The sequence below is a fragment of the Heliangelus exortis genome, chromosome 7 (assembly GCF_036169615.1).
Source record: "Heliangelus exortis chromosome 7, bHelExo1.hap1, whole genome shotgun sequence".
Lineage (NCBI taxonomy): Eukaryota > Metazoa > Chordata > Aves > Apodiformes > Trochilidae > Heliangelus > Heliangelus exortis.
Genome location: NC_092428.1, coordinates 33,609,605 through 33,618,216, shown reverse-complemented (window position 1 = coordinate 33,618,216; position 8,612 = coordinate 33,609,605). Strand labels below are relative to the sequence as shown.

Below are 8,612 nucleotides of genomic sequence, written 5' to 3'. Positions count from 1 at the left end.
GGCAACATTTGTTTTATACTCTTTGCTATAGGACACGCTTCTCTCTGTTCTTAAAATCAGTTTGGAAAACAAAACAAAAACCGAAGGCGTCTCTCTAGGAAATGAGTGATTATGCTGGGGTTTTGCACCCAGTTAAGAGCAGCCCTGCTCTGCTTTCTGTATATTAACAGGGCTTTCAAGTGAAAAAGAAATAATTCAGCACAAAATGATTCTGAAGAAGAATTTCTTTTGCAATTCTTTTTCGGTGTCTGATTTTAAACCATTTTATCAAGCTTCCACTATATGTGCCAAACACTCTCTTGTCAGGTGTAGGATGAACTACAGTATAACTGTGAGATATTTCTTTCCCTCATAACAATCTTGAGCCATAGCCCATGATGAATTATTTGTACCATCACGAGGAAATTCCCCTCTTCTGCACTTAAACCCAGCAAAATTACACACCAATTGTAGCAGAGAAAACATCTGATGTGACAGCTGTATAGCACACAGAGATCCATTGGTCCATTGGTTAATCAGCAGATTTTAATGGTGCTGGGGAATATGTGGTAGAGGTGTCCTGAATTAGAAATGCCTCTGTGTTCTCACTAATAGGACAAAGCTTCTACCTGTAGATGAAGGGTTCCTGCTGCTTTAATGCTTCAAATGTTTAAAATTAAAAAAAAAAAAAAAGAAAAAAAAAAAAGAGAAGAATGTGGAAAATCTGCCATAATTCAGAACACAAAAAGGAAATCCTGGGGATGAGTCAATTATATGGTTCCTAACGATGGTTCAGCCTGGAGGCCTTCTGTGAGGAGTGCAGGAAATAGAGGCAGATTAACTTGGTTAACCTCCTCCCATTTCCCTGTGCCAGGCAGGTACTCTGCTGACTGGATTTCCTCCTCTTTAACCCACACTCTTATTGCCCACCTCAGCTGGGGGCAGCTTGAAGTCCTATGAATCTTTCCCAGATTTCATGTGTATTTTCTCTGGTTTTGTTTTGGTTTTGTTCTAGGAACTAAACTGGTAAAAGAAGTTAAAGCCTGAATCAGGAAGTGGGATGTAGGGGGTGAGGTTGTCTCTGCCTGTTGTCAGTAAGGTGTCTCATCACTGCATTCTTAGGCAGCTCATTAAGGGCTATATCCCAGAAATTAGAAATCTCCCCAAGATTAAAAATGAAATCTCAGAGGCCCCTGAAGACAGCAATATCTTTAGTGAGCTCCAGGCCTGCCCAAGCGTGATAATGGTAATGATAAATAACCATCATTTGTTTTTATACATGCCCCTATCATTTAGGACCTCATAGTGCTCCACAATAAAATCAAAGAAACATTAACTTGAAGTAAACAAATGACAAAACAAACGTTAGCAGATGGGCAAATCAACAACAAAAATAAACAAATCAGCAGGTCAGAGGCTGGAGTGCAGGGATGAACCCACGCTTTGGAGCAGGACTTTGGTGGAAGCTGCAGGGCAGGCCAGGTGAAGACTGGCAAGTTGCTCATCCCCAAACATCCCGGTGTGGAAAGGACCCTCAGACACCTTCAGATCACTTTCTGCTGCCATTAACAAAGTGGCTCCAGGGACTGCAGCTTTGCAGTGAGATCTACATGGCTGCAGCCTTGGCTCTGGTTTCCCCAGCCCTGAAGCCCCCTGAACACCTCCTGGAAGACTTGTCCAGAGGCAGGGCTGGATGGAGATGCATGCTGGACTGAGATGGATGGGGGCAAACTGCATCTGGGCTCTGGATAGGCTTTTTAAAATTTTTTTCTTTTTTCTTTTTTTTTTTTTTTTACCTACCTTCATTACTGACACCTAGATTTAAAGAGAATATAAAAGAAAAAGGAAAACCTTATGATTCTTTTTTGGACTCCTGGTGAGGTGAAGGGGGCTGTGTGTCTGCATGTACCAGAGGCTGTGAAACTCTCCAATACCCATTCCCAATAAATTCCTGGTCCATAGGTGAGCTGTGGTCGTCGTAGGCATTTTTTTGTCATGGCAAATAGGATCTTGTTGCTGTGTGCAGAACAGTAGTATTATTTACTGCTGTTGCTGATGCTTACTTGTAGTACAATTGGATCTAAAACATTATTGCACTAAGCATCAAATAAATGCTTACTAATACCCTTCTCTGAAATTCAGGAAACATGCCTTTATAACCCAATTAATGAATGAAATTAATTGCAGTTCACTTCTCACTGAACAGCAGCAATCCCTATAGCTAAATAGGAGGGACTGTACAGACGGGGCATGCCAGCAGACATGAAACCCAGTGACCTGATGAGTTTGCACCTTTTCTTTTTTCATTTGCTTTTATTTAAAACCTGTGAAGAAGTTGTTGAGACAGGGAGGAACTCTCACCCAAGCCTTGTTTTGTCTTGTATGCATGGGGGTGCTGGGGTTTGCTCCTCATGTCACCCTCTCTGTGTCTGCATTGAAGAAGAGCCTACTTAGCCAAAGACTGCAAATGAAGGTTTTGTTTTATTTTTAAAATACTATTCACAAGCTATACAAGGACTAATTTTCAGGTGAGGTTTTGGATAAGTGTAGGTAAGATCAGTATTTCAAGCCTGCTCTGGATTGAGATACTCCTAAACCATGGCATATGTAAACTTGTTTAAAAAAATTACCTGTGCAACAGGACTGCATAATTAAAAGTAGTGTCTTCACATACTGCTGTTCCTACCTTCTGTGCTAAGGAATGGTTTGTGCTTGCAATACTGGTGTTATTTGGACTTGCTGGTACTGGGAGTGAGGATCTCAGTGCATTTTGTGCTGTGAATGTTGACAGGGAAGGCAGAGCCCTTCTGAGCACCACACAAACCTGCACGTTGGGCAAACATGAACAGGGGCTGGAGAGGTGAAAGAAAAAGGAACAACCACTGCCTGTGAGCAGGACCAGCAGCACTAACAGCACCACAGCTTCTTAACCACGCCAGGTTTAATTTTTTTTGTTTCAGCAACATAACAGAGGTGACTTTTAAGGTGAAATATGAAGCGTGAAATACGGAAGGAAAAGAATAATAAATAGAAGAGCTGGTAATTTTTGTCATTAGACAAGTAACATCGGGTTTAATGCTGACAAAAAGCACAAAGTCGTTTTGGTTTTTTTATTTTTTGTAAGCATAAAAAATATGCATAAGCATATTTAAACTTTTTTTTTTGCCTAATTTCTGTTGGGCCAGACCTTAGTGAGGCGCTGAGCAGGGAGGAGGCAGGATGGAGCCTGGGCAGCTGGATGGAGCCTTGCCACGTGCTGCCCAAGGAGACAATAACCAGGTATTGCAGGCCGGGCAATCAGTCTGCAGGGGCTGCATTTAGATTATTCAGTGCCACAAAAATAAGTGAGTGATGATTGGCAAATGGACAAATCTAATGCACTTTAATGCATGACTTTTCCCCAAGCTCGTGACAGGAACATTCGTTTGTGACTTTGGACTTGTAAGCCCAAGAAAGGCTGTTGACAGACATGTTCCAGGTCATAGAGCAAGATTGCATGATCAATAATGTTGAAAGCAAACTTCAGGACCAGAAATACAATTCCTGACATCAGCATGAGAGAAAGATGCCACTAACCATTTGGAGCAGGGAGGGCTCTGCCTGGAGATGCTACCAAGATAGCCCAGAGAGCTCAGCAGGGCTGTGCCTTGCTCTGGGGTTTTGCTTCAGAGATGGTTTTGTACTTTCATGTGATACCACAGAGAGTAAAGGTGGATGCAGGGGGAATGGTCCCCCTCAAAAAATGAAGGCAAGGTGCCATCTGACCATGCTGCTTTCCTGAGGGCCTGTGCTGCCATCACCTGCAGCACCAAGAGCTTTTGCAGCTGGCATTGCAGAGCCAGGAGGCTGTGGTGGAGGCAGCTGCCTGCAGGAGAGGAGCATTCATGTTTGGAACCCATCTGAAACTTGGGTGTCCAGGGCTGGGCTTAGTGTTCAAACACTGCTGAGCATTAAAACAAAAATCAGTCGCAAAATTTGGTGTTATCCCTAAATTCTGGTACTTTCTCAGTGTTTGTGGTGGTCAGACCTGGGGGTCTGAGCTGAATCCAGCCCAATAAAACCCAGCATGTTTTACTTTCAAGTTGGCAATCTGCTGTGTGTGCCTATACTTTTTAGTGTGCAGAGACTTAAAAAAAAAAAAAAAAAAAAAAAAAGATAAAATCCTTCCCATCACTTTTGTGGCTCCCTGCTACCCACCCCTCTGAATTTTAGCTTTCCAAATGCCATTTTCTCAGCAGAACAAACCTGTGAGCTCTGAGATCCCTTTAAGGCTTGTCAAGGCTCATGCAGGTGCTTAGTCAAGCACTGGGTCATCCTGAAGAACTCTGAGGATATCTCTGTGTTTCCAGGGTGTGGACTTTAACCAGGAGGGTTACCACTGCTGGTGCTGGCAGTACTGGCCATGGAAGGTCCACCTAGAGGCACGTGGGATCATCTGGGAGCTGCAAAGGATTCTCCCTGCATGCAAAATATGTTGGGTTTTTTTTTTGTGCTGGCCTGGCCTCCCAGAAGGGGAGAAGCCCTTTGGTTTCACTCTCTGGCATTGCTCGTGCCCTTTTCTCACTTGTGCTTCCCAAACAAGCACTGTTGTAGCAGAAGGCCCTAAGTCATTTCAAGGGTGAAGGTAGAGCAAGAAAACCACTGAAAAACCACCTGAGTGGTCTTTGATAGTTCTTACACCTCACGAAAGGACTTGAATTTCTATAAAGAGAGTGGCAAAATGTTTACCACAGAAGCTGTCTGCACTCCTGATGCTCTGCATATAATTTCAGTCATCAAAGATTCTTTGAGTGCCTAAGAGCTTAAAAACCATTTTAATCCAAAGATATCTTGGGTTTGTTCACCGTCTCCTTCCAGGGAAGCACTCTGGAGCTGTAATTCTTATCTAAGTATTATTTTCCCCTTTGCTCCTGGACAGGAAAGCCAAGGTAAAAGGAAAGGAAAGCAGCATCACCCATGGGCTTAAGGGGTAGGATCCATTCTCTTGCCCGGGTCTGCCCGTGTGTTTGGACGGAATTTCAGACTTGGCTGCTCAGTGGGATCAGGGCAGGGCTGCCTGCACCCAGCTGCCCCCAGCAGCCCCCCAGTGCCACCCCCACCTCTCCTCTCTCTCCCTTCTCCCGGCCGCCTTTATGTCTCCAGCATAAATCCTCTTCACTCGGGCTTTGTGTCTGGGGGCCGGCAGCGGCGTTTGTTCCCAGATGAGGTGCAGTGCTGAGGCTGAGGGGAGGCCAAGGGAGGGGGAATACATGCATACATATACAGATATATATTTATACAGGTATGATAAATACATTCATGGAAAATACACGCACCCCCTCGCCCCCCGCAGACACGGAGGGAGATTTTAGCTCCAAATTGTCAGGCTTTAATAGATTTAAATCATGCTCTTAACGCTATTTTAACATATTTTTTCGTGCGTGTTTAGTAACAACAGTCATCTTAAATTGTAGTGGCACATGGCCAGAGGGAAGAGAGGTGTTAATGAGACTCACTATAAATGGAAGGAGCTCAGGAGTGACAGTTTTCCGGAGCACTGTTGGCATCGGATCGAAGAGACAGGTGGTGGCACAGGGCTGACCGATCACCTCAGATAATGATGAAAGAGGAGTGACAGGGGTGAAAGATTCAAGGACCACTGAAGAATGGTGCGGGGGGAAGGCAGGGGCCATCAGCCAACCCCGACAGGCACCGCCAGCTCCCCTCACGCCGCTCGCACCGGTGAAATATGAGAGGGGCTGATAAGGGGGAAGAGGAGTATTATCGATATCAGATGTGGAAATGAGTGGACTTAGTAACCTATCCACCATTTGGAGTAAGTATTTACGGTTTCCATGACCAGAATCAATCAGGTTTGAAATTCATTCTTATTTGGCGGAGGAAATGTGCACTTAACCTTTACATTCGGGGTCTGCTGATGAATATTGACCTAGAAAAATATCCCAAAGGTGTTCGGTCCGACGAAAAGTTATTTAATAATTTCCTAAATGATCGCCGTGCCGCGGGGACGAAATATTTACATCGGAAATCCTAACTTTAGATGGGTGCCAGACCAGGGTGCGGATTATTGCTACGCTGAGAGCCCTCCAACCTCTCATCAACCAGCCATAAATCAGGGGGATGGAGGAGTTCAGACAGAGCAAATTCTGGTGACAGCCACGTGATGGACTCACGGGGGAGAAAATGAAAATTCATTCCCTGACAACCTGCTACAGGCTGCAGGTATGGCAAGGGGGAGCAGCTAAATAGATCTGTATCAGCTGGGAGGATGGCAGACCCCATCCGTGGAAACGCAGGCGGAGGGGAGGTGAAACCCGGAGCCGCACACAAAATGCGGAAACGTCAGAGCGGCTGAATCACCTGAGCAAAGATTATATAAAAATGTAAATTGCCTGCTCCTGACCCAACCGCGCTTAAAAATGAAGGGACAAAGAGTGACAGGAAAGGTGCTATTATTACAGATTCAGGGTGATGCACAGTCACTGCTCGGATTCCTCCCTGGCAGCGGCGGGGAGGCAGGCGCAGGCACTGAGAATAATTTCCCTCCAACTGCCCTCTCCTATTTATACACCCGATCCCAAGGCTTTGGGGATAAAGGGAAATGATCTGGTGGATTTTAGCAGCCTTCCAAGCAGGATCCATGCAAATCTGCTCCACGCGGGGATTTCAGTCCCCGATTTATTTATTTTTTTAATCTCGTCGAACTTACTCAAGATTTTTGGTGTGCCGTTAAATATTAAATTCACTTTAAAAAGATTATTTTACAAAGCTGTTCTTGCTTATGTGAGAGTAATGATCTCAACGAGTTGCTGTGAAGTGCACAGGCTGCTTGGCTTCACAGATCTCACTAATGGGCTAGATCAAGTATTGTTATCCCTAAAATTAAATGCCAGTGTTTAAAACTCCATTTTTATAAGAAGAAGTTGCCGTTAACAATTTTTAAGGCTCCTGATTAAATAACTAAAAGTGTATTATTACTGGGTTAATAATTACTTTAGACACGTTTACATTTTGGTCATTTTCCCTGCATTATTACAGTACAGAGGCAAAATTTCACTCATATATTTGACTTAAATGACAGTCTTTTGGGATTTGCAACAGAAATTATAACTTCTGCTGCAATTTACATGTTAAGTTCTGTAACCCCGTGATAGTTCAACCATTTGTAAAAGAACAGTAGGTGGCCTAGTGGTCTAATATTCAATGAATAATTTTATCTTACATCAACCACAAGGTCCAGTTTAATGTTTCATTACATTAAAATTGCACTGGGTGACAAACTTTATAATTAAAAGAGCATAACTTTTCCAAAAGGACACAGATGGCTCTTGTGAAAAATCAGCATCTTTAATCAAGCCAACCCGTTGTTATAAACTGAGTCTGGTTTTGTGTGTACAGGGTGCTACCTGTTGAAAACACCACTGTCCATCTGTAGTGCTTGGGGAATTAATTTCTGGATTTTTTACTTCTTGGAAGTCACGCTGAGGCACAGAGCCTGGTGAAAAAAAACCAGGGAAAACCACCCACCACTGGGAAGGCAAGGTGCCAAGGCTGCAGGGTGCTGCTGGGGCACAGCAGTGGCTGCATCTCAATGCACCTGAGTGTCTCGGGCTGCGTTTCCTTTGGCAGAGCCATTCCCAGACATTCCCAGACATTCCCAGCCATGGCATCCCCTGGCACAGCTGGAGAGGGTCGCAGAGCAGTGCTCTCCTCCAGAGCAATGAGGAGGGTGAGCTGCCCCGGGGGGCTGGAGATGCACCGCATCCCTGGGAGCAACCCCCAGGGCACATCAATCTCCTCTTGGAATTGCTTCTTAATGGCCCGGGAGCTTTCCAAAGGGAACCGCACCACAGTAGGGCTTTGCATTAGCTTTTATTTGTCTTTCTAGATATCACCATTAGTCATCGTTAGTTATGAGGCAATGGCAGATATCAATTAGAAGATGAAGTATGACCCAAGTCACGTGCAGGTAGGACTGGAGCTGCTGCAGAATTAGCTCCTGGAGTCACCAGGACTGGGTGGCTCAGAGATCCGCCCTCTGCTCTGGGCATTTTGGGTTTGCTGAGCTTGTGCTTTGCTGACTTTTGCTTAGTTTCATGGTGCTTTCTCCTGTTTCTTTCATTGGAGTAAGGTGGATCAATGAATCGTCCTTATTGAGCTGGAACATTTTGGGACTTAATAGACTAGAGGGATAGCACACCCGTCTGTGCTTAGATCTTTGCTGACCTTCACCCCAAATTAATTTCCTTCCCATTAAAAATTAAAATACTTAATTGCTCCACAGGTATAAACAAGAGCAGGAGAAGACTGCTGGGGGAAATGTTGGTCCTGGAATAAAACCCATCCTGAAAGAGCTGGAAGACACTCTTTAATGTCTCGAGATGGTTCCAGTCATTGCTTCCTAAATCGTGGTCTCTGAGCTGATGTTCAGAGAGTGCTTTGAAGGGCAGGTAGGTAATGGGAGTTTCATTGCACAGATACACTTATTGTCATCATAGAAAAAAACCCACAGAGTAATTGCAAGGGGTTCAGGAGACCCAATATATCTCAGTTCCTGTGTCAGATATGGTTGGCTGCATGCAGCATTAATTGATGCATTATGTGGCGCTGGTTAAGTTACATTATCTACCTAC

General features: G+C 44.5%; 1 long non-coding RNA gene across 1 annotated transcript in view; it reads left to right on the top strand.

Moving 5' to 3' along the window:
- Positions 1 to 5,686: 5,686 nt before the first annotated feature.
- LOC139798076 (uncharacterized) overlaps positions 5,687 to 8,612 on the top strand; it is a 38,656-nt gene continuing 35,730 nt past the window's right edge. Inside the window, exons 1-2 of the long non-coding RNA XR_011726710.1 lie at positions 5,687 to 5,794; positions 8,264 to 8,429. This is a non-coding gene — a long non-coding RNA (uncharacterized lncRNA). The remainder of the gene's footprint in view (positions 5,795 to 8,263; positions 8,430 to 8,612) is intronic.